The sequence below is a fragment of the Oryctolagus cuniculus genome, chromosome 14 (genome assembly GCF_051225735.1).
Source record: "Oryctolagus cuniculus isolate XC-2025 breed Fujian yellow rabbit chromosome 14, ASM5122573v1, whole genome shotgun sequence".
Lineage (NCBI taxonomy): Eukaryota > Metazoa > Chordata > Mammalia > Lagomorpha > Leporidae > Oryctolagus > Oryctolagus cuniculus.
In genome coordinates, this window is record NC_142880.1 from 78,822,829 (window position 1) to 78,849,564 (window position 26,736).

The 26,736-nt window shown below is 39.7% G+C and overlaps 1 long non-coding RNA gene across 1 annotated transcript; it reads right to left on the reverse strand.

Moving 5' to 3' along the window:
- Positions 1–754: 754 nt before the first annotated feature.
- LOC149122397 (uncharacterized) lies at positions 755–25,493 on the reverse strand. The gene is made up of 3 exons (XR_016220280.1): positions 25,370–25,493; positions 9,403–9,608; positions 755–1,057 (listed from the first exon to the last, which is right to left on the reverse strand). It is a non-coding gene; the product is annotated as an uncharacterized LOC149122397 (long non-coding RNA).
- Positions 25,494–26,736: the final 1,243 nt, after the last annotated feature.

Genomic DNA, 26,736 nt, shown 5'->3' on the forward strand with positions numbered 1-26,736 from the left:
TATGTACTTACTGATATATTTAATGTAAACATAAATTTCTACTTGGAGAATTTGATACATATAGGTTAAATGACCTATGATTTTATTTGCTAATTTACATATGGCATTGGTTACATTACACTTTTGTTCACTTATCACATTGAGACTACTTTTAGTGTAATATACAAAAATACAGTACATAATAATAAATTTCCCCAAATCTAACAAAATCAATTGTTTTTTCTTCAGTCTTTGGAAAGAAGGATATATTTTGCAAATGATGTACATTTAAGTGATTGTTAGTTTATTAACTGCATTGGAATCAATTAATAGTGCTTTAGAATCAAGACAGCATGTTACATTTAACAGAACAAAATACTTCCATGTTACAGGGATGATAATTTTCTTGATCTTTGCTGTCTACCCTGCGCTTCTCTGTACCTGATGTAGAGCAAGCATCTAATGGGTATTTGCTGAAATTTGAATAAAGAAGGAAGAAAAATAATCTTTGTGATCCTTTAAAGACAGGAAATGTGATACTCAGAAGTATCAGATTGGTCTGATTTTTTATTCACTATAGTCTTTGATTACCTAACATGTGGTACTCTGCTTGGATTTGAGGTTGCAAAGGTGACTATAACAAGTTCCTAAACTAAGTAATATCATTAATGTAATAGTCAAGACAAGTAGTCATAAAAAAATGGTAATGGTATACATGTTAATTTATGTACATATAAAAATAAAATGAATAAAAGGCTATTGAAGAGCTTAGAATTTGTAAAGTGTGGCATCAGGCAAGCTGCTCACCCATCTTACACAAAAAGAGATATCAAGAGCAAGAATTTCTCCTTATAATAGGCTCAAGGTATGAAGAGAGCAGACTGAATGAAGACCATTACAAGGTTTTATGTGGTTGGGATCTGAGGCAGAGTCAGAATTGATCAGTATAAATCCAATCTGTAGAAGCTGATGATCTGTACCTCCCAGAGTCTCAATCATCCTCCCAGGAGTCTTGTCAAGTGTCCTTAATAAGACCAATAGTTCACATAAAATTTCCAGTTCTGAAGGTGTAGTAAATCTAAAATGAAATGAAACTAATTACCTCTCACTCTTGAAACTTCCATACAGATTCATTTTAAGTTTTGTTTTTGTTTTTGTTTTGAATAGCAAGCTTTCTCCTAACAGGTACGATTAAATTTAATTCCACTGGTATTTGGAATGTAAACAAGCCAAAGCAAGGTGCACCTGCTGAGAAGGAAAACTGTAGAGATCCTTAAATCATCTGAGAACATTCTTTTATGATAATCATTAAAGTTATCTAGTCAACATTTTAACTATGGCCCAACAATTTAATTCCTAAGAATTAAATCTTTTAGGAAGAATGATTACTGAAAAGCCCTTTTGTTTTCTAGAGATACTTAGTCAACATCTAACCATTGAGAACTCCCCCATGTCTCCATGATGCATGTTGCATCACGGATTCTGGGCAGAACCAGCTACAAGGAAATCCCTCTCATGGAGCAAACAGTGCTCTGGAAACACATGCAGGAAATGGGAGTGATAAATCAGCAAGGCAAAGGGAACATAATGAGTGCTGGAAGCAACTAGAGGAAAGCAGGAGGATATCAAAGTGTTCAAAGAAGAACCAGAAAAACAAGACTGTTTAGATGACATCAGTGGGAAAGAAATAACTTGGGACACACCAGTGAAAGACACTCAGAGATGATCTGACAGCTTGTCAGTGCTGTGAATAGGTAGCAAACTATCCATATTTATTTCGTGGAAGATTAATGTTACAGAACACAGGGGACAGTGTGCTCAAGGACAAATGCTTCCTTCCATACAAATTTCGGATTTTAATCTCAGTTGAAAAAATATATTCTGCACACTTGCTTGTAAGGCATTGTGGGAGATCAAAGACGCCTAAGGTAAAGATCTGCCGTCTGGCTGTTCACAGCCTACTTCCAAAGGGAAAACCCTCAGGTGAGAACCTAAAGCCAAATCAATTTTGAAATATTAAACTCTCCTCTCTAGAACACTTCCCTAAGGATCTAGATCTACAAAGATTTCTAATAGCGCTTTCAGTTCTTTTCAGTTGTTTACTCCTCTGAATCTTAATCAGTAAATTATTAACAATCTGTTTTCATAATGATTTTACCTACTTTCTTTTCTCTGTTGTTCAAAATACCTGGTCTGTATACTGGAGATGTCTTAGAATATATTCTTATAGTCAGTAATATCTTAGAGGATCTTGGTTCATGAAAATGTTATGGTGAAGAAAAGTTTCTATCCCAAAATAATATATCTGAACCTTAGTATTTATTCAATCAAAATGGCTTTCCTTAAATCTAGTCAACCTCCATCCTATAGCAAATCTCATTTATTAATTTAGCCTATCTTTTCAATAAAACATTAACACTAACCATAGTCAAACTATTGATATAAACAAAACAAAGCATATTAAATACCCTAAACATATACCTATGATATATCTCCAATTTTTTATGATGTGACTTGAGTAGAATTGCCAGGAAAATATAACAATCTATTTAAATTTAAATTTCAGAAAAATAACAATTAACATGCATATATTTAAAAAGCACTTATTTTCTCTCCCCAAACTGTACTCCATATGTGGTGTGTGGGTATGGGGGGGGGGAGGATTGTTGGAATCTATGATTAGCATAGAGTTGGTCCTCTATATATAAAGTCATACTAAAAATGATCCATAATGAAGAAGGAAATGGGAGAGGTAATGGGAGGTGGGATGGGAGTGGGGTGGGGGGCATGGGGGAAAGAACCACTGTATTCTTAAAGTTGTATTTATGTAAAAATGCATTCATTAAATTAAAAAATAAAAATAAATTAATAAAAAAGCAATTATTGTTCCTCTTAATACAGGGTTTCCTGTATTTGTGCTAAGTATGACAACCTTAACCTTGAGTAACAATTTTTTTAAAAGCTGATTATAAAACACAATGAAAGTCATTTTACTTTTAAATAGAAGAATATTAATTAATAGTTAGCACAGTTATGATTATGTTTTTTGTTCTCTTAGCCTCATCTTCCTGAGTTTTAATGGGTTTTATTCAGTACTCTACACATTCTACTTTTTGTGGGTATTTCAGGCTAGCATATAGTATCACATATATTTCATCGCAGTATCAAATCTCCACTTTTAAACATTCCTTAAACATTTATTCACAGTTATGATTTCTAATTATAGTTGTTTATTGAGCAGCTCAGCCTGTCAGGGGTAGATGGCCTTTCCTGGAAAGTATGAAGCCTCTTTCACTTAATTGCCATTTAGAAGCAAGAGGCAGAATACCCTCTAGATGGACAATCAGAGTAAACCACTGACAATTAAGAGACTTTCAAACAAATGCATGCAATATGCTGCTGTGTGATTTCCTATTCATCTAAAGGACTGATCCCAGGGAGTAGTGTTCCATGTGTAACTGAGCCTTGGAAACTCTTACCAGGCACTTAGTGACTCATTTTGATTTCTTCCTGAGCAATGGCCCCCAAATACTTATAAGTATATTATTTCACACCAAAAGACTTCTTTCTTGTAAGGTATGTGAGATGAACTGGGGTGGAAGGAATGTTTAAATGGAGATTTGATACTGAGATGAAATATATGTGACACTATATGCTAGCCTGAAATACCCACAAAAAGTAGAATGTGTAGAGTACTGAATAAAACCCATTAAAACTCAGGGAGATGAGGCTAAGAGAATAAAAAACATTTTCAGGGATTTGAGGACGATGGAGAAGAGATATTAGATACTAGAAGCAAGTACGTCACATAAGAAAATAAAAGCAACAGGGACCAGCATTGTAGTGTCGTAGGTTCAGTTACCACCTGCAATACTGGCAGCCCATATGTGCACCAGTTCATTCCCTGATCCTCCACTTCCAATCCAGCTCCCTGCTAATGTGCCTGGAAAAGCAGCAGCTGATATACTTGGCCCCTGCCACCCACACGGGAGGTATGAATGAAGCTTCTAGCTCCTGGCTTTGGCCTGGCCCAGCTCTGGCCTTTGCAGCCATTTGGGGAGTGAATCAGCAAATGGAAGATCAATCTCTCAATCTTTCTCTCCAACCCCACCCCCCGTAATTCTGCCTTTCAGATAAATAAATAAATCAAAAAAAAAATAAGAAAACAAATATGTTTAGTATTTTGTACAGTGGGATAGTGTATATTTTAAGAAACAGTAAAAGATATATCCTCTGTTCATACATTCAGTAGGTATTTGTTAATTCGTTAAGCATCTGTTATGTGACAAACATTTTCCCAAGTCCTTTAGATATACCTATGACTAAGACCAACTCAGTTTCTAATCTATGGAACTCACTGTCTGTTTGGAATACTTACAATTATTTATATTAAAAAGAAATAAGGAACTAACTGGCATTTGAACTAGTGATTAAGATGCTGATTATGATACCTGTGTTCCACATTGGAGTACCCAGGTTCTACACTGAGCTCTGGCTTTGCACTCCAGCTTCCTGTGAACATAGACCCTGAGAGGCAGTAGAGACACCTCAAGTAATTGGTTTCCTTCCACTCATGTGGGAGACCTTGACTGAGTTCTAGGCTCCCAGCTTCAGCTAGGCCCAGCCCTGGCCTTTGTGGGCATTTGGGGAATGAATCAGTTGATGGGAACTCTCACTTTCTGTCTCTCAAATAAATATTAAAAATTAAAAGCAAGTTATGGGTTTTACACCCAAGCATGTAAGATGTTTGGAAGTACTAACTCCATTTTAACATAAATTTTCTTACTGAATTTTTTGCTGAATTGAAACCTTTTTAGATCCTTCAGAGAAGGATTTTTTCCTGAAAAAAATGGAGAAAGTAAGCGAATACAGAGAATTGCAACTAACAAGAACAGAAACACACCAGAACTTCTGCAGGAACCAGTGCCAGGATAAAAAAACGAAACTGTAATTGAAATTTCCTGCACATGCAGTGTAGACAAAAACTCCAGGAAGCCCCCATCATCAAGCACCCCCATACTTCTGTGAGTTTCACCTCCAGGAGTATGACTGGGTTCCCAGTGTAGAGCTGAGAAAAATGTCCAGACTTCTGTCAGCCTAAAGGAGAGTGTAACTGTATCCAAAATATGCCAGGACATTCTACTGTTCTTACGGAGGCCCTCTCAGCGTTTGGTGTTGTCATCGCTCTCGGCTGACAGAAGTGTGGTGGTGGCTCGCTGTCCTGGTTTGCACTTCCCTAGTGGACAGCTTTCCACACAGCTATTCTCATCTACACATTACTTTTGGTGAGGTCTGTGCAAGTCTTTGGCATACTTTTTAATTGAATTACTTATTTTCTTATTGTTGATATTTAAGAATTCTTTCTACATTTTGAATAAAAGTGATTTATCAGGTGTATCTTTTTTGAATATTTTCTCCCAGTCTGGGACTTATTTTGTCATTCTCCTTACCATGTCTCTTAGAACAACAGTTTTCCATTTTAATGAATTCCAGCTTATCAGTGATTTCACTCACAGACTATGTCTTTGGTATTTTACCTAAAAATTGTCATCATATTCAAGATCTATGTTTTTTTAATGTTATCATCATATATTTTAGTTCCGTTTGTTACCTTTAGATCTACTCATGCATGTAAGGTAATGTGTGAAATGCACTCATATGCACACACACACACAAATACATACACACGAAGGCACTTCAAAGTGTTCATATGAAATGGAGTTAAGAGATAAGTTTATTCTGTTGTAAAAAAAATTTGAAATCCGTGCATATGACATAGTGGACAATGTGAGGAATTAAAGTCAGAAGACCTTGATTTAAACCCCTGCTCACCTACTCAGAAACTGAGGGACAACTTTCCAGCTGCATACCTAAGCCTCAGTTTCCTCACATGTAAAGGGCAAAATTAGCTTACTTCATGTTACCTTTGAAGCTGCTGTGAGCAGCTGTTAAAATAACAGGAATGTAATTGGGAAAGGTTGGTTCTGATGTGAGATTTCAGGGTATGATTCCAACTGCTCTACTTAGAACAATGTAATGTGCCCAAAGGTTAAGCAACCTTTCTGTTCCCGTTTCCACAACAGTAAAATGGGATGATAACTTGGCGCTAAGATTGCTAGAGGATCAAATTAATACTTATACACATTTAGGAGAATGCCTAAAACATGGTGAGAACATGATAGCTAGTAGTTACTTCCAACATCACCAACATCACCATCACCATCATCATTATATAAGAACATCTGCATGTCTGGTATGAAGTAAGTATGTGTTGGGGTCTTAAGCCTGAGGTGGCTGGTCCCTGACTGGCAGGGGCAGCACAGGCACCCCCCAACAAGGCGAACGGGAAGGGTAAGGTCGACAGGAGATGAACACACCACAGCAAGCACCCGGGAGTTCTGTCGAAGCAGGAACTACTTTACTGAGGAAGTGTACAGGCTTATAAAGCTCATGAAACACATGCGCAGTAGGGGAGGCAATCAGCGAAAAGGTCATGCAGGCATGGGTGGACCATGCACAGGGGCATCTTAAGCAAAGTATAGGGATCACGCACTGTCCACATGTCCGGAACTAAAGCAGACCTATCCCTGCCGGTGGTCTGATCTTATGTAGCTTAACTGTGGCAGCCACAGACATGCCCCTCAAACATCCACCAGGCGCCATGTTGTAATGGAGATTTTAGGCAATGCCCAACAAATATGCATTGGATCTCTGTGGATAAATATTGCAGGTAATATTACAGTTGGGTTTTAATTTTAGTGGAATATCCCTTTCTTGTTCTTTGCCATGAATCACTAATATTACAGGGAACAACAGGCACATTATTTTCTTCTCCAATAAAATAATCCTTTGACCCTCATATCTGGCTATTTTGGTCATCCATTTTCAGTGTAATGCAAACAAGACAACAAAATAAAACAAATGTAAAGTCACTGAACTAGAAAACTGTATTCCTGGGGCCAGTGCTGTAGCGCAGCGGGGTCATACCCTGGCCTGAAGAACTGGCATCCCATATGGGCGCCTGTTCAAGACCCGGCTGCTCCACTTCCAATCCAGCTCTCTGCTGTGGCCTGGGAAAGCAGTAGAGGATGGCCCAAGTTCTTGGACCCCTGCACTCATGTGGGATACCTGGAACAAGCTCCTGGCTCCTGGCTTCAGAACGGCACAGCTCCAGCCATTGTGGCCAATTGGGAGTGAACCATCAGATGGAAGACCTCACTCGCTCGCTCGCTCACTCTCTCTCACTCTCTCTGCCTCTCCTCCCTCTGTGTAATTCTGACTTTCAAATAAATAAATAAATATTTTTAAAAGACTGTATTCCCAAATCAGTGGAAATAAATGAAATAATTTTTCACAGTGTCTCCTCTCCCTAGAGTAGATTTTTCATTGATTTCTCATTTTCTTAATTTATTAGTCTTAACTTTGTGAATTTTTATTCTTTATTAAGTATATCACAAATTCATTCCATTAAGAAGACAGAGGCAGTCTGGCCAAAGGAAAAGACTGCTGGCTCTGAAGTCTTGAAACGCACTTGTGTGGCCAGGGTTGTAACATGGCGGGTTAAGCAGCCTCCCACAACACCTGCTTACCATATGAGCACCAATTTGAGTCCTGACACTTCCAATCAAGCTCCCTTATAATCCATCTAGGAAAGCAGAGAAAGATGGCCTTTGCCACCTAGACTGGAGACTAGGAAGGAGTTCCTGACTCTGGCTTCAGCCTGACCCAGCCCTGGCCTTTGCAGCCATTTAGGGAGTGAACAGTAGGTGGAAGATCTCTTTCTCACACTCTCTGTCTCTCCCACTTTCTCTGTAACACTGCCTTTCAGATAAATAAAATAAACTTAAAAAAAAAAAAAACTATTTGCCTCATGCTCATATGCAAACAAACTCATATCTCAGGACCTACTGTACTATGCTCCTATCACTGAACTAGATTTAACATAAGTTATCTCTTTTAAATAATGATATAACATCCTACATACCAACCCAGGAAATTCAGTGACTTTCAGAGGTTCATCCACCTGAGTAAGGAGGAGAGTTAAGACAAGAATTTCATCTTTTGTGATCACTATCTTTTTTCTATTCCATTGGACTAACTCAATTGTCAAAGACAAATATACCTGTCCTGTGAGGCCTTGGGGCTGTTGTGAGAACACTATCACTATTATTACTTGATAATAGTGATCAATATAACAAAAACAAAAAGGTGTTATGTACTATAAGGTACTATAAAAATCAATTAATACAATCATAATGGACTCTGAATACCTGTAAAACATTCTTAAATTGAAAATTTGTAAGAATAATTAAAACAAACAGGATAGTAACTGAGGTTTGAAAACAGTGTTTAATAAGAATGTTATTAAATCAATGTATTTTAAACTATAAAATCTATGACTACAACTGACACAGCTGGAGTTTTGTTCTCTAGAATCATGTGCTGTATTTTCCTTGCATCATTTTGTGTAAAATTCTCCAGATGGTCTGTATAAAGAATGAGCTTCTGTTTTTATAATTTTACGACAATAGTACTGTAAGAGATTACAAGGAGAGGGGAAAAAATTCATGTAATAGCTCTCTATAAAAGGTGAACCCATTTATCTTCCAAGTCATAATGAGCTAGTTTGAGAAAGGCCTTTGAACTTGCTTCTGGCAAGTGGGAACATTAACAAGGCTGCTTTAAGAAGGGCTTTTGAACTTCTGGCAAGTAGAAACATCAGTCCCAACAAATCATCAGGAAACTCAGGTCAAAAGTGCAGCAGCAGGAAAGTATTTCCATCCATGTTTCAGAAAAGCCCAACGTATCTGCATGTACTAACATGTCTATGCACATTTGGGCAATTTTCAAAGAGTCTTCCTATCCAGGAATGGATAAAGAAATTCCAGCATTCCTCAGGGCAATATTTTTCAAGATAGAGATTGCAACTCATTAGCAATCATGAAAGCGATTTACTAAGTCTCAGTTAGCATTTAAAATAATGATACAGAATAAATAAAAAATAGCAAGAAACCCCAGAGTTAGGAGAAATATTTCTGCTTCATGTGTACCCTTAGTGCTGTTACAGAATATTCTTCTTATTGCAAGCTGTAGTCAAAAAAGCAGAAAAGCACTGGCCTATGGCAGTCCATGCTGCCTGGTTTGAGTCAAGATGTGGAGACAAAGGTTTTGTGATCTGAAGTATGAACCAGAGAAAACATGGTATTCAACTGTTTCTAGCGCATTCTTCTCCAAAGCAGGATATAACTTATTAGAGAAAAGATAGTGAGCTGGATTAGTTAACCTGGTCATTTGCCTAAGGTAGATAAATGCCACTGGTCAGAAATTACCTCTTTAATTTCTGACTTTAGTACCAAACTGCTTTGTCCTTTTAAAGGGTAGTGATCATTTGCAAATCAGAGTAAGACTCCGGTGTCTTCTTACCTCCTTTTCCTTTGCTTTCAGAAACTGCTGCAACAGATTCCATGTTTTAATGGACAAAGAGGCTTGCATTGTCTTGCAGCTTAGATATTACTTAAGCCTCCAGGAGAATTCCATGAAAGTTGTCAACACTTGCCTGTGCTCTAATTACTTCATGAAATGAGAGCCACTTGACATTAATTCTGGCTGATCGTTTCAAGCAATTGTACCTGAGGTGGAAAAAGATAAAAATATCAGCTTAAAGAAAGCCAATCTAAGAAAATTCTAGACATCTTTATTTCACAAGCATTTACTTTTCAACTTTTCTAAAGGAAACAAATACTGACTGGCCGATGACATGTAAAATTATAAAATATAGATGAGTTCATTTGAGTGCAGTTGGAATGTGGCAATCTTAATTTCTGTTCAAACATGATTCCAATGCCTTGAAGGAATATTACTATTCAAGAGTGGCTGCCTGAAAAACCTTTTTCTAACAATGGAGAAAATATCTGTATTGTCCAAATGGTTACCATTTATATATGAACAAAATGATGAAGAAAATAAATTTTTAATTTTCTTTAATTGGTTAATTTAAAGAAATTTAAATATCTACAAATGTCTAGTGGCAACACATGGACAACACAGTGCTGGAGTCATTAATTTCCATGCTAATTCAAAACAAATGAAAATCTTTCTTTGGGTACTTTCCAATTAAAGTACCCAAAATGAAATCCATAATTTTAAGAGGGCAACTTTTGATCCCTTGTTATCATTCACTCTTTCCAAGTCTTCCCCCTTACTCGCATCTCTTATTATTGGTGTCTTACATACAGTCGGTACTCAGTAACCATAAGCCATTCCTACTGTTAAACTATTGTTCATTCCTACCTAACTTTTCTCCTGAATTAATTTTCAAAATTTGCATTTATCAGGATGTTTTGAGGACTAATTGTAGTTGATTTAAACACACAGGCATTATCGGGCAATGTTCTTCAAACTTCAGATTGAAATCCGTTAATGTTTTATGAAAGCACTTTAGTGGCATAGGGCAAGCCCTTTTACCTCTCTGGGCCCAAGTGTATTTATGAATTAAATGGGTATTGGAATAGACCAAGTATCAAAGACCAGTGAAAGAAAAGGACTGAAGTCAAAAGCAAAGAAAACTTTTAAAAATAAAATAAAATGATTTCTTTAAAAGTCCAGATGAACAAATGACATAAAGAGGCAGAGGAAAAATGCACTGATTCCATAGCCCCCAAGTGTTTTGTAAGGACATCTGCAGACTCCAGATGTCTCATTCTCTTAAACATGCTGAAATGCACGTTAGTTTGCATTTTCCTGGAAATAGGTCAAGTTCTAAATAAAGAATAGTAAGCAATAATAAGCCAGGGCTTTAACCAACTTTTAAGAAGGTGAGGATAAAAATGAAGTAAGATGAAAAATTTAAGCCAATTCTGAAGCATTCCTTACTTTAGACTTCACTGTGGCATTCTGTAGACAAATGGTAATTACAACTGGAAGACAATAAAGCAACATCCCTGAGCTCTGATTAAAGCCAGAAACAGGAACCCAGGACTAAAGCAAAAAAAAAAATTCAAAGTCAAAAGAGTCTATTTTCATGGTCATTGTACATTTTTCCAGTTCCTGTCTCCCCAGTTCTAGCCTAAACAATCTATTACATATTTCACAAAACAGGTAAAAAATTTAGCCATCATTTTAGATACGTTTACATAACCAGTACTTAATAGTACCCCACCATTTAACAATATTTCAAGTACTTAATGGTACTTGGTAAAGATACTACTAACTAGTGGATTAGGTAAAGTGGTAAAGAATTCAAGTTCTGACCAACACTCATAGGACTAATATTTTATAAAACATTAAATTTTTCACTTGATTGAAACTTAAGTTCAATTCTGTTATTTTTTTCAAATCTTCTCTTACCAGCTAAGCCTCATCTTTAGAATCATAAATGGGAAATTTTATCTTTGGAAAGTCCTAGAAATGAAGTTGACATTATTTCCCACAGACTGTTAGAAATAGATACAGAAAAAACAGAAAGGATATCTTGCTTAAAGTCAGAGAATGGTTCAATGTCAAAAGCAGAAAATCTTAAATCTAAATAACGTGCTAGTGTTGCAGCCTGGGAGGCAGATTGCAAGGAGGAGCTGAGGTCACCAGTCCCTCCTGTGCCCTAACCCCACCTGCACTCCCATCCCCTCCCCCAAACCCCTCACTCCCCTGCAGTGGAAACTATACTGTCCACGAATCTGCCACTTAAAACTGGTGCCAGCCAAAAATATCCAACATGGCTGCTGGCTTTATCCCTGTGATGAACATTGGCTCATTATAACATCATTACAATAAAATTGCCATGATTGACACTCTTACTCCTACCATGTATCTGATGTCATATTTACAAGTTTCCCAAAAAAGTGCAAGAATGTGGGTGGCACTAAGCGCTACTCCAAATTCCTTATTAATATTCAATTAAGGCCAGCGCTGCAGCTCACTAAGCTAATCCTCCACCTTGTGGCACCAGCACACTGGGTTCTAGTTCCGGTCGGGGCGCCGGATTCTGTCCCGGTTGCCCCTCTTCCAGGCAAGCTCTCTGCTGTGGCCCGGGAGTGCAGTGGAGGATGGCCCAAGTGCTTGGGCCCTGTACCCCATGGGAGACCAGGATAAGTACCTGGCTCCTGCCATCAGATCAGCGTGGTGCACCGGCCGCAGCACGATGGCCGTGGCGGCCATTGGAGGGTGAACCAACGGCAAAGGAAGACCTTTCTCTGTCTCTCTCTCTCTCTCACTGTCCACTCTGCCTGTCAAAAAAAAAAAAAAATATATATATATATATATGCAGTTAAACACTGCCCTAGACACCACCATATAAGCCTCTGGGTCACTTAAAGGGATGGTCCCAAATTTCAGTGAATGTACCCCTAAGCATGCCACACTCCATCTTGAATATGTACTTTTACTTTGCATGCAAATAAATCTTGCTTCTCTGCTTTTACCTATGTCTCCCCAAATTCTTTCTTGTGTCAAAGGAAAGAACTTGGACTCAGGTATCTAATGATACTAGCAAAACATGGCTCATTTGATCTGTATATATTGAACTCAATTGTAGATTTAACTTTTTTTTTTTTTTTTTTTTTTTGGACAGGCAGAGTGGACAGTGAGAGAGAGAGACAGAGAGAGAAAGGTCTTCCTTTTTGCCGTTGGTTCACCCTCCAATGGCCGCCGTGGCCAGCATGCTACAGCCGGCACATTGCGCTGATCTGAAGCCAGGAGCCAGGTGCTTTTCCTGGTCTCCCTTGGGGTGCAGGGCCCAAGAACCTGGGCCATCCTCCACTGCCCTCCTGGGCCACAGCAGAGAGCTGGCCTGGAAGAGGGGCAACCGGGACAGAATCCGGCACCCCGACTGGGACTAGAACCTGGGGTGCCGGCGCCGCAAGGCGGAGGATTAGCCCATTGAGCCACGGCGCCGGCCTAGATTTAACTTTGAGCCTTACAAGGCATGAGTTTAAATGAATACAATATAATCAAAAACATGAACTTTACCCTATCAAATGTATGTTTTGTCTCTCTGAGAGTTCAAAGTTGTACACATTCAAGAGCGCACATCAAGAAGGATGCAGGTAGACAATAAGGAGCTTCAGGTCGGACACACCAGCCATCCTGTGGGCTTGACTTAGGAGGCAAAAGAGTTCCTGTTGCATAGCCCAACTTCTCAGAAGGATGAGAGAGCAGAAGTGCAGACAGAGATTTGTATTAAGACTGATGGGTCTGGAACTGAAACTTAGCTTCTGGACTTTTTGTCCCATGCTCTGCATAAACCATATGTTTCTCTTGGTACCAATTTATATTTGAGACCCAAAATTGATCATATCCATCTGACTCGTGGCATCTAACGACTTGGAAAACTGCACCAGAAGAATTATCAACTATATTTTTTTCAAAAGAAGAAAAAAGTTTAAAAAGTGCACAACATGGTGAGTATAGTTAATAATAATTTGTGATTTTGAAAAACGTTAAGAGAGCAGGATGTAAATTAGTCTCACCTCAAAAGTGGTAACTATGTAAGGTAATACTATTTCACAATGTATATATACTTCAAAAAATCACACAATTTTATCTGCCAGTGTAAAAATAAAGTGTAAACTCTCCTTTATTATAAATAGATCTTCTGTACTTAATATCTGATATATGTTACACTGAGGTCTGGAGAGACAGAAAGATTCAAGACTCTGCTGCTAGGCTCAGGGAGCTGATCTTTTAAGACTGAAGAAATGTCATGTGTTGAAGGACGCATGCATGAAGCCATGGGTGGGACCATGTAATCTAAATTCAGGTATCAGTAAAAAAGAAACAGGCTTCCAAGTAAACCATGAGGCAATGCCCTAACGGAAGGCAAGTTCCACACATGAGTGGCTCAAAGCAGACTATTTTGTTTCTGAATTTGCTTTCCTGTATTAGGACACCTGACCATTTCCGGAACTTCAGCTGAAGTTCTCAGTGTGGGGGAGAGACAGAGCCCTCTTTCAGAAATCATTATAACAAAAATAGAATACAGTGTTATCAAATTGTCCTTACTTTTTTTTTTTTTTGGACAGGCAGAGTGGAAGTGAGAGAGAGAGACAGAGAGAAAGGTCTTCCTTTGCCATTGGTTTACCCCCCAATGGCCGTTGCGGCTGGCACGCTGCAGCCGCAGCACCGCGCTGATCTGAAGCCAGGAGCCAGGTGCTTCTCCTGGTCTCCCATGCGGGTGCAGGGCCCAAGCACTTGGGCTATCCTCCACTGCACTCCCTGGCCACAGCAGAGAGCTGGACTGGAAGAGGAGCAACCGGGACAGAATGCGGTGCCCTGACCGGGACTAGAACCTGGGGTGCCGGCGCCGCAAGGCGGAGGATTAGCCTAGTGAGCCGCGGCACCAGCCTCAAGACTGTCTTAATGTCATTATAATTATATTTCTAATTATCTTACATACATTTTAGTGAAAATTGTTCATTATAATTTTTACAAAATTATCTTAATTCATCTTATCTTTCCAGTGAAAAATATTTACATAATGTTTTGCATCTCTTAAAATACTACCTGATACACCTACAGAAATAAAATTAGATTTTAAAACTAGGTTTTATTAATTATTTCTTTGAAAGGCAGAGTTACAGAGAGAGGAGAGATAGACAAAAAGAGAGATCTTCAGTCCACTGGTTTACTCCCCAATTGGCGGAAATGCCTAAAGGTGGGCTAGGCCAAAGCCAGGAGCCTAGAACTCTATCCAGGTTTCCTATGTGGGTAGCAGAGACCCAAGCACTCCAGTCATCCTGTGCTGCTTTCTCAGGCACATTTAGCAGCAAGCAGCTTGGAGGCGGAGCAGCCAGGCCTTGAACTGGCATTCATCTGGGATACCTGCATTGCAGGGAAGGGCTTAACCTATTACACTGCAATGCTAGTCCTTAATTTAACTGGTTTTTTTTTTTATTTAAATTTTATTTATTTATTTATTTGAAAGGCAAAGTTACAGAGAGGGAGAGACAGAGAGAGATCTTCCACCCATTGGTTTACTCCCCAAATGGCCACAATGGCCAGGGCTGGACAAAGCCAAAACCAGGATCCAGGGGCTCCTTCTAGATCTCCCACATGGGTAACAGGGGCCCAAACACTTGTGCCCTCATCCACTGCTTTCCCAGGTGCATCAGCAGGGAGACAGATTGGATGTGGAGTAGTGGGGACTCAACCAGCCACTCATAAGGGATGCTGGCATCACAGGTGGCAGCTTTACTCACTGTGCTACAACATCAGCCCTCTCAAATTAGTGTTTACAACGTAATTCATTAAAAACCAAAAACCATTAGCATTGCTGACATATTTTTGTTTTAAATAAGATAGTTGTTCAAACTTATGCTTAATCTGTACTTTAAAAGCAATTTTAGGAATACCTAAGATCTGATTCTTACAGGTTGTCCTAAGTGCACCCATTTACATCCAATGTCATAACCACACATTTTCTTAACAAGACAGGAATAATAAATAATGTTTCCACTGTCACTTTCTGGTAAGAGGCCATTGGCTACTTCTTTACTCCTCTAGGTAAGGATTACTCATTTCCTCTGACATCTTCAAATGTTCTTCTAAGCTTCAGATGACATAATCTGTTGCTGCCATAACTTTTCAAAATGTATCAAAAGAGTACAGATCAGATTCAGTGCCAAGTTTACTTTGCTATGACTTAAGCTCCGATTCTACAAGTCTTCTACTGCTGTAGTTTAGAAAGCATCACATGTGAGGTTGCCAACCAGCAATCCATTAAAATACATTAAGCAATCATTCATCTCACTTAATGGCTCAGCTACACATATTTGCTTCCTGCTGAGATCATAAAGTACTCTAGCTGTAGAAATTGTGAATTATTTGTAATGGCAATCTTCTTTGATTGTATGCCTTGTCTTTTCTCAACAACTTAAATGGGGCAAAAAGTAGAAAAGAAGCCTAGAAAATAGGAAATAAAATAACAGAAAAACCAAATTTGCTATTTTAGCTGACAGAATTCCTCTTTGTGGCACTGACTCAAAAAATTGTTAAATCTGAATTCTGAAGATAATCTAAATGAGTTTTCCTTCATATGTACTATGAACTTGCTGTCAGGAAGAAAGCATTTTTGAATTCCTTTATCATTTTGCATCAAAATAGCTGCAAGGTAGGGAGAATAGATATTTTTCTATTGTTTTACTGAAAGTTCTTTCAATTATTTTATTTCAGTATCTAAATGTGGGGTGGCAATAGATCTGACATCAAAGCAAAATTATTTTCAGAATGAAAAGAACACCTTCATAAGGTTAAGGATAACAAAATGGGAAAGATCAAATTTGATAATAATTTGAAATAGGTCATTCCAAAATAAGTACTTTTTTTTTCATTTGTCTTCAGGATTTTCCCTTGCCAGATTTATCTTTTGGTTTAGTAAACTTTGTCCATGAATCATACTTAGGTTTTTTGTTTTGTTTTGTTTTTAGGATTTATCTGTTTATTTGAAAGTCAGTGTTTCAGAGAAAGAAGGAAAGACAGAGATTTTCCATCCACTGGTTCACTCCCAATATGGCCACAATGGCCAGGGCTGGACAAAGCCAAAGCCAGGAGATTCTTCTAGGTCTCCCATGTGGGTAGCAGGGGCCCAAACACTTGGGCTATTTTCCACTGCTTTCCCCAGGCCAATAGCAAAGAGCTGAATTGAAAGTGGAGCAGCTGGGACAGGAAGCAGCACCCATATGGGAAGCTGGCATGGAAGGTGGTGGCTTTACCAGCTACACCACAACACCAGCTCAAACATACTGGACATTAACCCTTGGGTTATTCATGTATGCAGCTAATCAACACATCTGGTCTTATTTAATAAACATCTTCATACACATGCATGTGCCAGGCATTATGCTTGATTAGATACATAAATAACAAATATAAACTTTCTTCCAAGAGTTCACAGTCTATTGGGGAAACAACTTTGCAATCAATGTCAATACACTACTGCAGCAATAATCAACATCATTCCAAGGGGCTTCAGATAGAATCAATCCACAGATGGGTCATAACCAGCAAAAATTCCAGGGAGAAAGATCACTGGAAAGATGGGAGGAAAGCAGAATGAAGAAGGGCATCTCAGGATGGAGGGACAAGCATGTACAGTTCTACAGAGTAGAGAGATTAGTTCCTTCAAGTGAATTCTGTCTGAATGGATGATAGTGACTGCCTATTGGAGAGGTGGTAAAGAACAAATGCTGAAACAAGACCTTGGAAAGGGAAACAGTTCAAGATCATGCAGAATTTTAGATGCTGTGTTAGGGACATGTTTTACAAGGAATTGAATTTTGATCTACTTAGCATAAGTTCTAACAGTATCAGAAATTTTCTTGTAAAGAGATATATCTTGTCTGCATTCAGTACTTTCGGATTCAAAGATTTATACCAGATTTTTCCTGTATTACGCTATGAACACTGAGAACATAAAATCCGAATCTGTGTGATTCAGATGAGTCTAATGTTTCCCCACACCCATCCTACATAAAGGCCTACCCTCCAGTGGTCAAAGAATAGCTATGTCTGGGAGAGGCTATAAATAATGGGATGACCAGGAAGAGATATGGTGGTGATTACAGAACAGATAAATCCCTTACATTTATTAAGCTTAAAAACACAAAAAGGAAACCTGCTAATTCTGCAGCAGCACAAAGATACTTTCCTGAGGTCTGAGAGACCTCTGGGTTATAGGATGATGAAGACAGGATATAAATAAGGAATGAGTAAAAGGAACTTTATTCAGATTGCTGATTAATTGGGTACAAAAGAGCAAGATTTTTGGTTGAAAAGAAGAGATAGTGAACACTGGCAAGGATGTGGAGAAAAGGCAACCCTTATGCAGCACTGGCAGGAATGTAAATTATCAGTACAGTCTTCATGGAAAACATTATGGAGGTTCCTCAAAAAAAACTTAAAATAGAACTTCATATGATACAGTAATCCCATTTCTGGGTAGGATCTGAAGGAAACAGATATTATCCCAAAGAATATCTGCTTTCCTGTGTTCATTCCGGAATTATTCACACCTCAGTGTTAAAGAATGCATAAAGAAATTTTTTGTGGGGGTGGGCACCCTTGTTGTGGTACAGAGGGCTACTCTACCACCTGCAACATGAGGATCACATATGTGTACTGATTGCATACCCAACTGCTCCACTTCCCACTCAGCTTCCTGCTAATGCACCTGAGAAAGCAGTACGAGATGGCCTAAGCCCTTGGGCCCTGCCACCCACGCAGGAGACCTGGATGGAATTCCAGGCTCCTGGCTTTGGGATGGTCCATCTCTGGCCTTTGAGGCCATCTGGGTAGTAAACCAGCAGATGGAAGATCTCTCTCTCTCTCCCTCTCTCACTCTCTCTCTCTCTCTCTTTCTCTCTTTGTGTGTGTATGTGTGTGTGTGTTCTTCTCTGCAACACTGTCTTTCAAATAAATAAATAAATCCTAAAAACAAATATGAAGAAGCTGTGTTTTGGGGCACCCATGTAGCACAGCATCCCATATTGAAGTGTCTGGGTTCAAGTTCCAGCTCTGCTCTTGATTCCAACTTCCTGCCAACACAAGCTCTGGAAGGCAACAGCAATCGGGCCTCAGCCAGCTATATGGGAGACAGGGCTGGAGTTCCCAGGTGCAGCCTGCAGGGCTGGAGTTCCCAGGTGCAGCCTGCAGGGCTGGAGTTCCCAGGTCCAGCCTGGGACAAATAAATAAGTGAACAGAAGATTTTTAAATCTTTTTTTAAAAATTGAATTATATAACATATTTTTTTAAATTGAATTATATAACATTTTTTTTCTTTTTTTATTTTTTTTTTAATTTTTTTGACAGGCAGAGTGGACAGTGAGAGAGAGAGACAGAGAGAAAGGTCTTCCTTTGCCGTTGGTTCACCCTCCAATGGCCACCGGGGCGGTTGCGCTGCAACCGGCACATCGCGCTGATCCGAAGCCAGGAGCCAGGTACTTATTCTGGTCTTCCAATTGAATTATATAACATATTATATAGCGTACGTATATGTTTGTCTATATTCCTAATATATGATTGTTATTTAGCAATTAGGAAAGGAAATGCTTTCATTAGGATGGGTGAATCTGGATGAATTTTGGGAAGATTATGGCAAGTGAAACAAGTCAAACAGAGAAAGACAAATACCACATGATCTCCTTTATATATGTAATCTAAAAATGTTGAACTCAGGAAAACAGAAAGTAGATTGGTGGTTGCCAAGGACTATGGATTAGGGGAACCAGAGAGATGTTGGTCAAAGGATATAAACTTTAAGTTATAAGGTGGCTGAATTCTGGTGATCTAATATACAGCATAACAACTATACTTAATACTGTATTGTGTACTTCAAATTTGCTAACAATGTATGTCTTACATATTGTTACCAGAAAAAAATAAAATGTTACTAGGTGAAGTGATATATATGTTAATTTGATTGTGTTAGTCAATTCACAATATGTAAGTATAGCAAATTATCATATTATATATACCTTTTATTATATAATTTTGTCAATTTTATCCCCCCAAAAAAGCTGTAAAAAGATACAAAAATTAAAACTTTTAGTGATAAATAATTATAAACTGGGTAGAGTGGATAAAGAAATTGACAGGGAGAATTTAAAATAGATGTCAAAGGGGGCCGGTGCTGTGGCACAGCAGGTTAACACCCTGGACTGACAGGCCGGCATCCCATATGGGCACCAATTCTAGTCCTGGCTGTTCCTCTTCCAATCCAGCTCTCTGCTATGGCTTGGGAAAGCAGTAGAAGATGGCCCAAGTCCTTAGGCCCCTGCACCCACATGGGAGACGGGGAAAAAGCTCCTGGCTCCTGGCTCCTGGCTTCGAATCAGCGCAGCTCCAGCTGTTGTGGCCAACTGGGGAATGAACCAGCAGATGGAAGACTCTCTCTCCTCTATCTGTGTAACTCTGACTCTCAAATAAATAAATAAAATCTTTTTTAAAAAAAGTTTAAAATAGATGTCAAGGATGTTTTGTCTAAATTTTAACTATGCTGGATAGCTTTATTTTTTTTCCTCTTTATCTTTTCCCTCTTTTGTTTCAAAGTAAAGAGACATCGTAATTCAGTCACTTCTTGGTTTTTTGGTCTTTTCTCTATAACTCCTTGAGTTATTGGTTTTTAAATTTTCTTTAACAATAAACAGTATGGACAATGTTTCTATTAGCTCATCTATTTCTGTCTCAGTCCAACCTTCTACCCACATTACCACCTTATGTTTCCAGCATCTCTGTCTATCCTGAATAACAAAGTGCAGTGGTTAATGCTCTGCTTTCTGAAAACAAACTATATGAGCATGATTCCCAAGGCTGGTACTATGATTTATAACTTCTTGAGAAACATATTTAAATGCTCCATGACTCCATTCTCCTAAGTACACGTATCAAAAAATAATAAAAATACTGACCTCATGAGATGGACCCAAATATCCAGTGCTGTATCACAGTAGAAAAGATGGGTGGAGCTGCAGTAACCATATAGCAATTAACTACAAAGGACAGGGTGAGAGCAGCGCAGTAGCCTTGGACCTGACATTCTTGGGCTACTAGACCAGCCCTGGATTATCTATCTGGGCAATGCCTAATAGATAAGAGGGGGAAAAATCAAATTCAAAAACAAACCTTTATCTCATTTTAAGCCACTTTAGAGTTTCTGTTACATGAAGCTAAACTTAAATCCTAACTTATAAAAATGTCTATCCAAAGTCAAAGTCCACCTCAAATACCAATTTTAATTTTTATTTATTTCTTTTTGAAAGTCAGGGATAGAAAGAGACAGAACACGAGCTCTCCCACCCACAGGTTCACTCTCCAAAATGCCTGCAACAGTGGGACAGAGTCAGGTTAAAGCCAGGAACTAGAAATTCAGTCCAGGTCTCTCATTAGGGCAGCATGGCCCCAACTGCTTGAGTCATCCTCTGTTGTCTCCCAGGTTGTGCATTAGCAAGAAGCTGACATTAGAAGCAGAGCTGGACTTGAATCCTAGCACTCCAAAATGGGAAATGGGTGTCCCAAATGGTATCTTAGCTGTCAGACTATATGTCTGCCCCAAAACCCAACTTCTTTGCAATATTCTCTCTTCAGCTTTTTCTTCAACTGAGTGAGCAGTTGTCTCTTTCCTTTGAATTCTTAACATTTATTTTATATATACATCTAGCTTGTAATTCTAACAGTAATTACACCTTGTAAATTCATAACTGATTCTTATAATGGGCATGGAAACTGAGACCAAGGACCCTGCCTATTTGCCTACTGGGTCAGTAATATGCTATACTATATTTATAGGCATTTGTTGACTGCCTGTTTGTTATAAAGGAAGGATTTTTAGAAATAACACAAGTCATTACTTCATCCAATAAAATGTCTACGGTCTGAAAAGATTAGATAAGCAAATAAAATTAAATTACTAAATGTTCTGAAGGACACACATCTAAGACTTCTGAGGTAGTGGCCTGTTTTGCTGCCATGTATTTTTTAAAAGATAACATATATAGATATTTAGCATTTGCATGCTGAGAATAAGTAATGATTTAATCTCCCTTCAGTTTCTCAAAACAGGGCATACTATGTTATTTTATTCCATAATTACATGAGGTAGATAGAGGTTCTATTTCATACACATAGATTGAATGCATCTTTCTGATTTGATAGGTGGGTTCCTGTGTTCTTCAACCATAATATTATCAAATCTGGCTTTGACAACATATTTGGGGAATGCCCATGAATGTTTTTATCTGTCATCTTTTATTTTCATGTTGTCAGCCTCATAGGGGCTCTGTTGGCATGGAGTCTAAAACTCCATCCAATAAGAAGATAGAATGCTCAATTATTCCAGAGAGCCTGATGCCATATTTCTGAGAGGCCATAACAATGAATCCCTTTGTAAATAAGAATGGATTATTTTCCTCTAAAAATAGCATAATAGAGAGTTTTAAGGGATCTCAAGAATCCACATAGGATACAATCTCCTGCATTCTGCCAAATGAATGCTTAAAACCAGCAGGCACTGGAGAATCTGTGACATACTAGCCAAGCATTGCCTGAACCTTGGAAGAGGAAGAATGTAATGTGAGGAGACAAGAGGCATCATTTAAATCATTCTGAAGAGGAAAATTCCTGGAATAGCACAAACAGGAGACTCCATTAAGCCATGCCTTGAAACAACCCACTTAACTTGCACTCATTCATGGGGCCCCATCTATGTGAAAGGGAGAAGGGGAAATATAGTCATGGGTCCATAGCATAAAATGGTAGCAGATTTAGGTGAAAAACTAACAGTCTCTGACACATGAATTCTGTTTTCCCATAACACTAAAGCATCCATTCATTAAGTCAATAAATGTTTATAGGCTCCCTCCCCTTTGTTGCTTATAATCTACTTGGGGAGAGGCTTATTAATTACATAGTCACAAACAGTATATAATTATAAACTGAGGTAAGTGCATGAAGGAAAAGTACAGAGTTCTCTGAGAGCACAGCAGGATAACTGGCTGAGAAGGAGGGGCCAGGTAAAGCATCTCTGAAGGAGGGGCACTTGTGAAGGATGAAAGCACTTGAACTATCATGTCCTGTTTCTTTTGTTAATGACATAGTGTCTTCTTTATTTTGGTAGAATGATCTCTGATTTGTGATAAAGGAGAACTGATATAGACAACACATTTAAACAAATACATTCATATGTCTTATCACATGGATCCTACTATGTGTTTTTAGGACAAGGAAGCAGTATGGACACACACCTGGTACCCTGCCTCATGTTTCAGCCAACGTGTATAACCAACAATACAACAGGTGGGTCTTATACCCTTTTGAAAACAGAATTTGGGCTCAGGTTCCTCAAGTGAACAAGGTTACTGGAAAGATCCTGAAAGAAGTAAAAAGGCATTGGAAACTCTCAAATACAGGACAGCCAAGTTCTATGGAAAATAGGAAGACCATTTCAAACACAATAGAATCACTTACCCACCTTTCTCATGATCCTTTCCTGAATGTTCCTTTTTCTCTTTCTACTCAAACTGCCACAGCCAACTCTCTTCCCCCCTTTTCTGTATTCTATGATTCTTTCTTATCCATAGCCTCTACTTATGGTTCTCTATGGTTCCCTTCTTTTTTTAATTTAATTATTTATTTGAAAGTCAGAGTTACACACACACACACACACAGAGAGAGAGAGAGAGAGAGATCCTCCATCTGCTGGTTCACTCCCCAGATGGCCACAATGGCCAGCATTGAACCAGGCTGTAACCAGTAGCCAGGAGCTTCATTCAGATCTCCCACATGGGTGGCAGGGGCCCAAACACTTGAGTCATCTTCTACTGCTTTTCCCAGGCCATAAACAGGGAGCTGGATCAGAAGTGGAACAGCAAAGATACGAATCAGCACCCATAAGGGATGCCAGCATCACAGGTGGCAGCTTTACCTGCTATGCCACAATTCTCATTATCATTTTTCTCTGTCTCTTGGTTTTGATTTATTCAGTGTCTATGGCTGCTAATCTTTCGGATACCACTGAATGTTTTGTGTTCATTGTCCCCAAGACAGAAGAGGACTGGAAATCCTAGTCACTGTTCCCCTTTATGCCTATCTGTAGCAACCTTAGATGAAGAGCAAACATCTCATGAATTAACCTCTCTGTAGCTAAGGTACAAAGCACGCCCATGGCTGATGGGACAAAATACAGAGGCTGATTTTCATTTATCACCAAAATGGATGATAATTGCTCCCCTAACTGAAATAACTATTTAAATAATACCTAATGTACAAAATAACAGTTTCAGTGAAGGACAATAACTTCTGAAAGAAGGAAAACAAATGTGGTGTGCTCTACAACAATCCAGTTTATTGTCTAGAGAGAGCTACCAGGCCACAGCTAGAAAGCAAGACTCTAGGCACAGCTCAGTGTTCTCTCTCATTTGGGATTCAGGGGGCTGGGTTCTAGGGAATCTGAAGAAGCTAGAGATGCAGAGATTTACAGAGGGTTCCCCCTTGGTATTAATTAAATGTTAATCAAAGAATACGTATAAGTAAATAACTTGAAGATGGGTAAACACTCATTCTGAATTATTACAGGAAAAATTCTTGAGTCACACATTGGATTGGGAAAAATCCGTTTATCCCAGCTAGAGTGGAAAATGTCACACTTAATGGAACAACAAGTAAAATACTTGAAAAGACATTGCCTCAATGTAGTAGAATAAATTTAGTTTGGGGCCATCAGTCTAGTTCTACCTGATGAAACTCTTAGGGCATTAACATTAACAGGGCATTAAAAAAAATCAAACAGTTTTCAAAAGACTTAACTACATCCCACAACAGAGCTTACAACTATTTCAAAGAATATATAAATATACAACACTGAACAAGATAAAATGTATACAGTTTGGCATCCAATCAAAAATTACCAGACACGTAAAATGATGGGAAAATACAGCCCATAAATAGAAAGAAATTGCTCAAAACAAACAGGCCTAGAAATAATACATAGAATTAGTAGTTAAGTTAAAATAGTTATTGTAACTGTATTCTGTATGTTCTAGAAAGTGGATGTAGAAACAAGAATTGAATTTCTGCCAGTGAAACCACAACATACAAATTAACAGTAAATTAAAGGCTAGTGCCATGGCTCACTTGGTTAATCCTACGCCTGTGGCGCCAGCATCCCATATGGGCGCTGGTTCTAGTCCCAGTTGCTCCTCTTCCAGTCCAGCTCTCTGCTGTGGCCCAGGAGGGCAGTGGAAGATGGCCCAAGCGCTTGGGCCCCTCTGCCCAAATGGGAGACCAGGAAGAAGCACCTGGCTCCTGGCTTCAGATCGGCGCAGCGCCAGCTGTAGCAGTCATCTGGGGAGTGAACCAACAGAAGGAAGATCTTTCTCTCTGTCTCTCCCTCTCACTGTCTATAACTCTACCTGTCATATAAATTTTAAAAAAAGTAAATTACTGATGAAGGAAAGATCAGTCACTTTGATTACATAGTGACAGATACTATCCAGATGAAATACATGGACAGGGGAAGAAAGGAAAACAACTATAAACAGAGCATCTGTGGACTTGGAAAAACTCAGCAACCGTGTACAAGTATGTATGTGCTGGGAGCCTCCACAGAAGGTGTGACATAAAAATATTTGAAGAAAAAATGGCCATGATATTTCTAAATGTGCTGGAAACTTTAAAGTTACAGATCAGTAATGCTCATATACACCAAAGTGTGTATCAATATTTTGGAAAACAACTGAAAAGAACTAATAAGCCATGAAATGACATCACTAGTACCGTGGACTCTATTAACAACAGCCCTACAATAGGACAAGATGGCCTCCAGCAGTTCTCAAACCCCATCAAGCTTCCCCAAAGAACATGTCTGTTACTCAGGAACAGGAATGAGAGTCCTGAGATTAACACTTACTGCAGGGGGTCGTCGAGAACTGCTGCAGGGCCCTGAGGGACGTTTTGGAGGCCTAGGGAACCCGGCCCTTGCAGGCTGGCCACCAGGGCAGCAATGGGTGCGCTGCTCTTTCCCGCCCAGGTGCTTTCCTGGGCGGACTGCGGCTGCGCAGTAGTGCGCTTCTGGCTCCCAGCGCCTCCATCAGCAGCGCTCCCACAGGGCTGACGTCTTGGCACAGCACTATCCGGCACCGCACATCACGTCTGAGCGCCCATTCCAGTCCAGGGAGCCTGCAGGGGATGGATCAGTTACTGGAGACATTGGGAGACGCGGTACACTGCCTGGCTTATGGCTGCCGCCTGTCCCACCAGCAACTGTTGCAAACATTTTAAAAACAGATTGCTGCACCTGAAACACCTGACTGGAGAGGTTACGTGGTTCTCATCAGCAGACCCAGAGGCCCAGTTACGGCTCAGGGAAGAACGGAGAGAGGGGAAAGCTCTGGCCTAAGGAGGACGCGAAACGGAGTTCATACATGGCACCGGGCTCTGCAGCTGCAGGGGCCCTTGGTCAAAGCGGCTTTGTAGAATTTGACCGCCCCGGAGGTGGCCATGCTGAAAGACTAGACCCCTGTGGAAAACAGCCAGGTCAGGGTGAGGACCATGATGCACTTCTGCACCAGGTGGAGAGCTCACTGGAGGATCTTCGATATCCGGCACGGGGCAAGCAGCAGCATTGAAAGGACAGAGTCACCAGGCCCAGGAACAAAGGCAGTGACTGCGCTGTCTCAGGACCTCCAGGGCACCGGGCAGACCTGGAGAGCTGCTCTCCCAGACCGTGGGCACAATGGAGGGCTGATCTACCCCAGGTTGAGAACGAGTAGGAATCGGAGCTGGCTGGGCCAGGATGTGCCAGCTTGCCTCTGACCCTGACCTCTGTGCCCCCACTCACCATGGCCTGGCCCACCACACACCACCTCCAGGGTTGTCCCCATTGAAACTGTACTTAAGGGTGGATTATTTAAGGAACTTCTCCAGACCCCACGAAGGGGAAGAGAAAGAAAATTTCCTTCAGGTTAAAGAGAAAAAAGAAAGAACTTACTGAACCAGCACAGCTCCCCGAGCTCTGACAGATCCAACTGCTGTAGCCAGGAAGGAAAGATGGCCTGGTCATCCAGGCCTCTAGGGTATGGTCACCTTTGGGAAGACCCTCAGCCAAAACCTGGGAAGTGAGCATGGAAGACAGGTGGCCTTCCAAAGGCAAGCAGAGATGCTGTCAAAGACAGGAAGTCCACTCTTCTCAAAGAGCAAATAAATGGCCCCATGACTTTCAAAAAGTGGGGCACAGCCTGTCTTGCTTTCGCCCAGTCTGTTTTAAAATTTTACTTA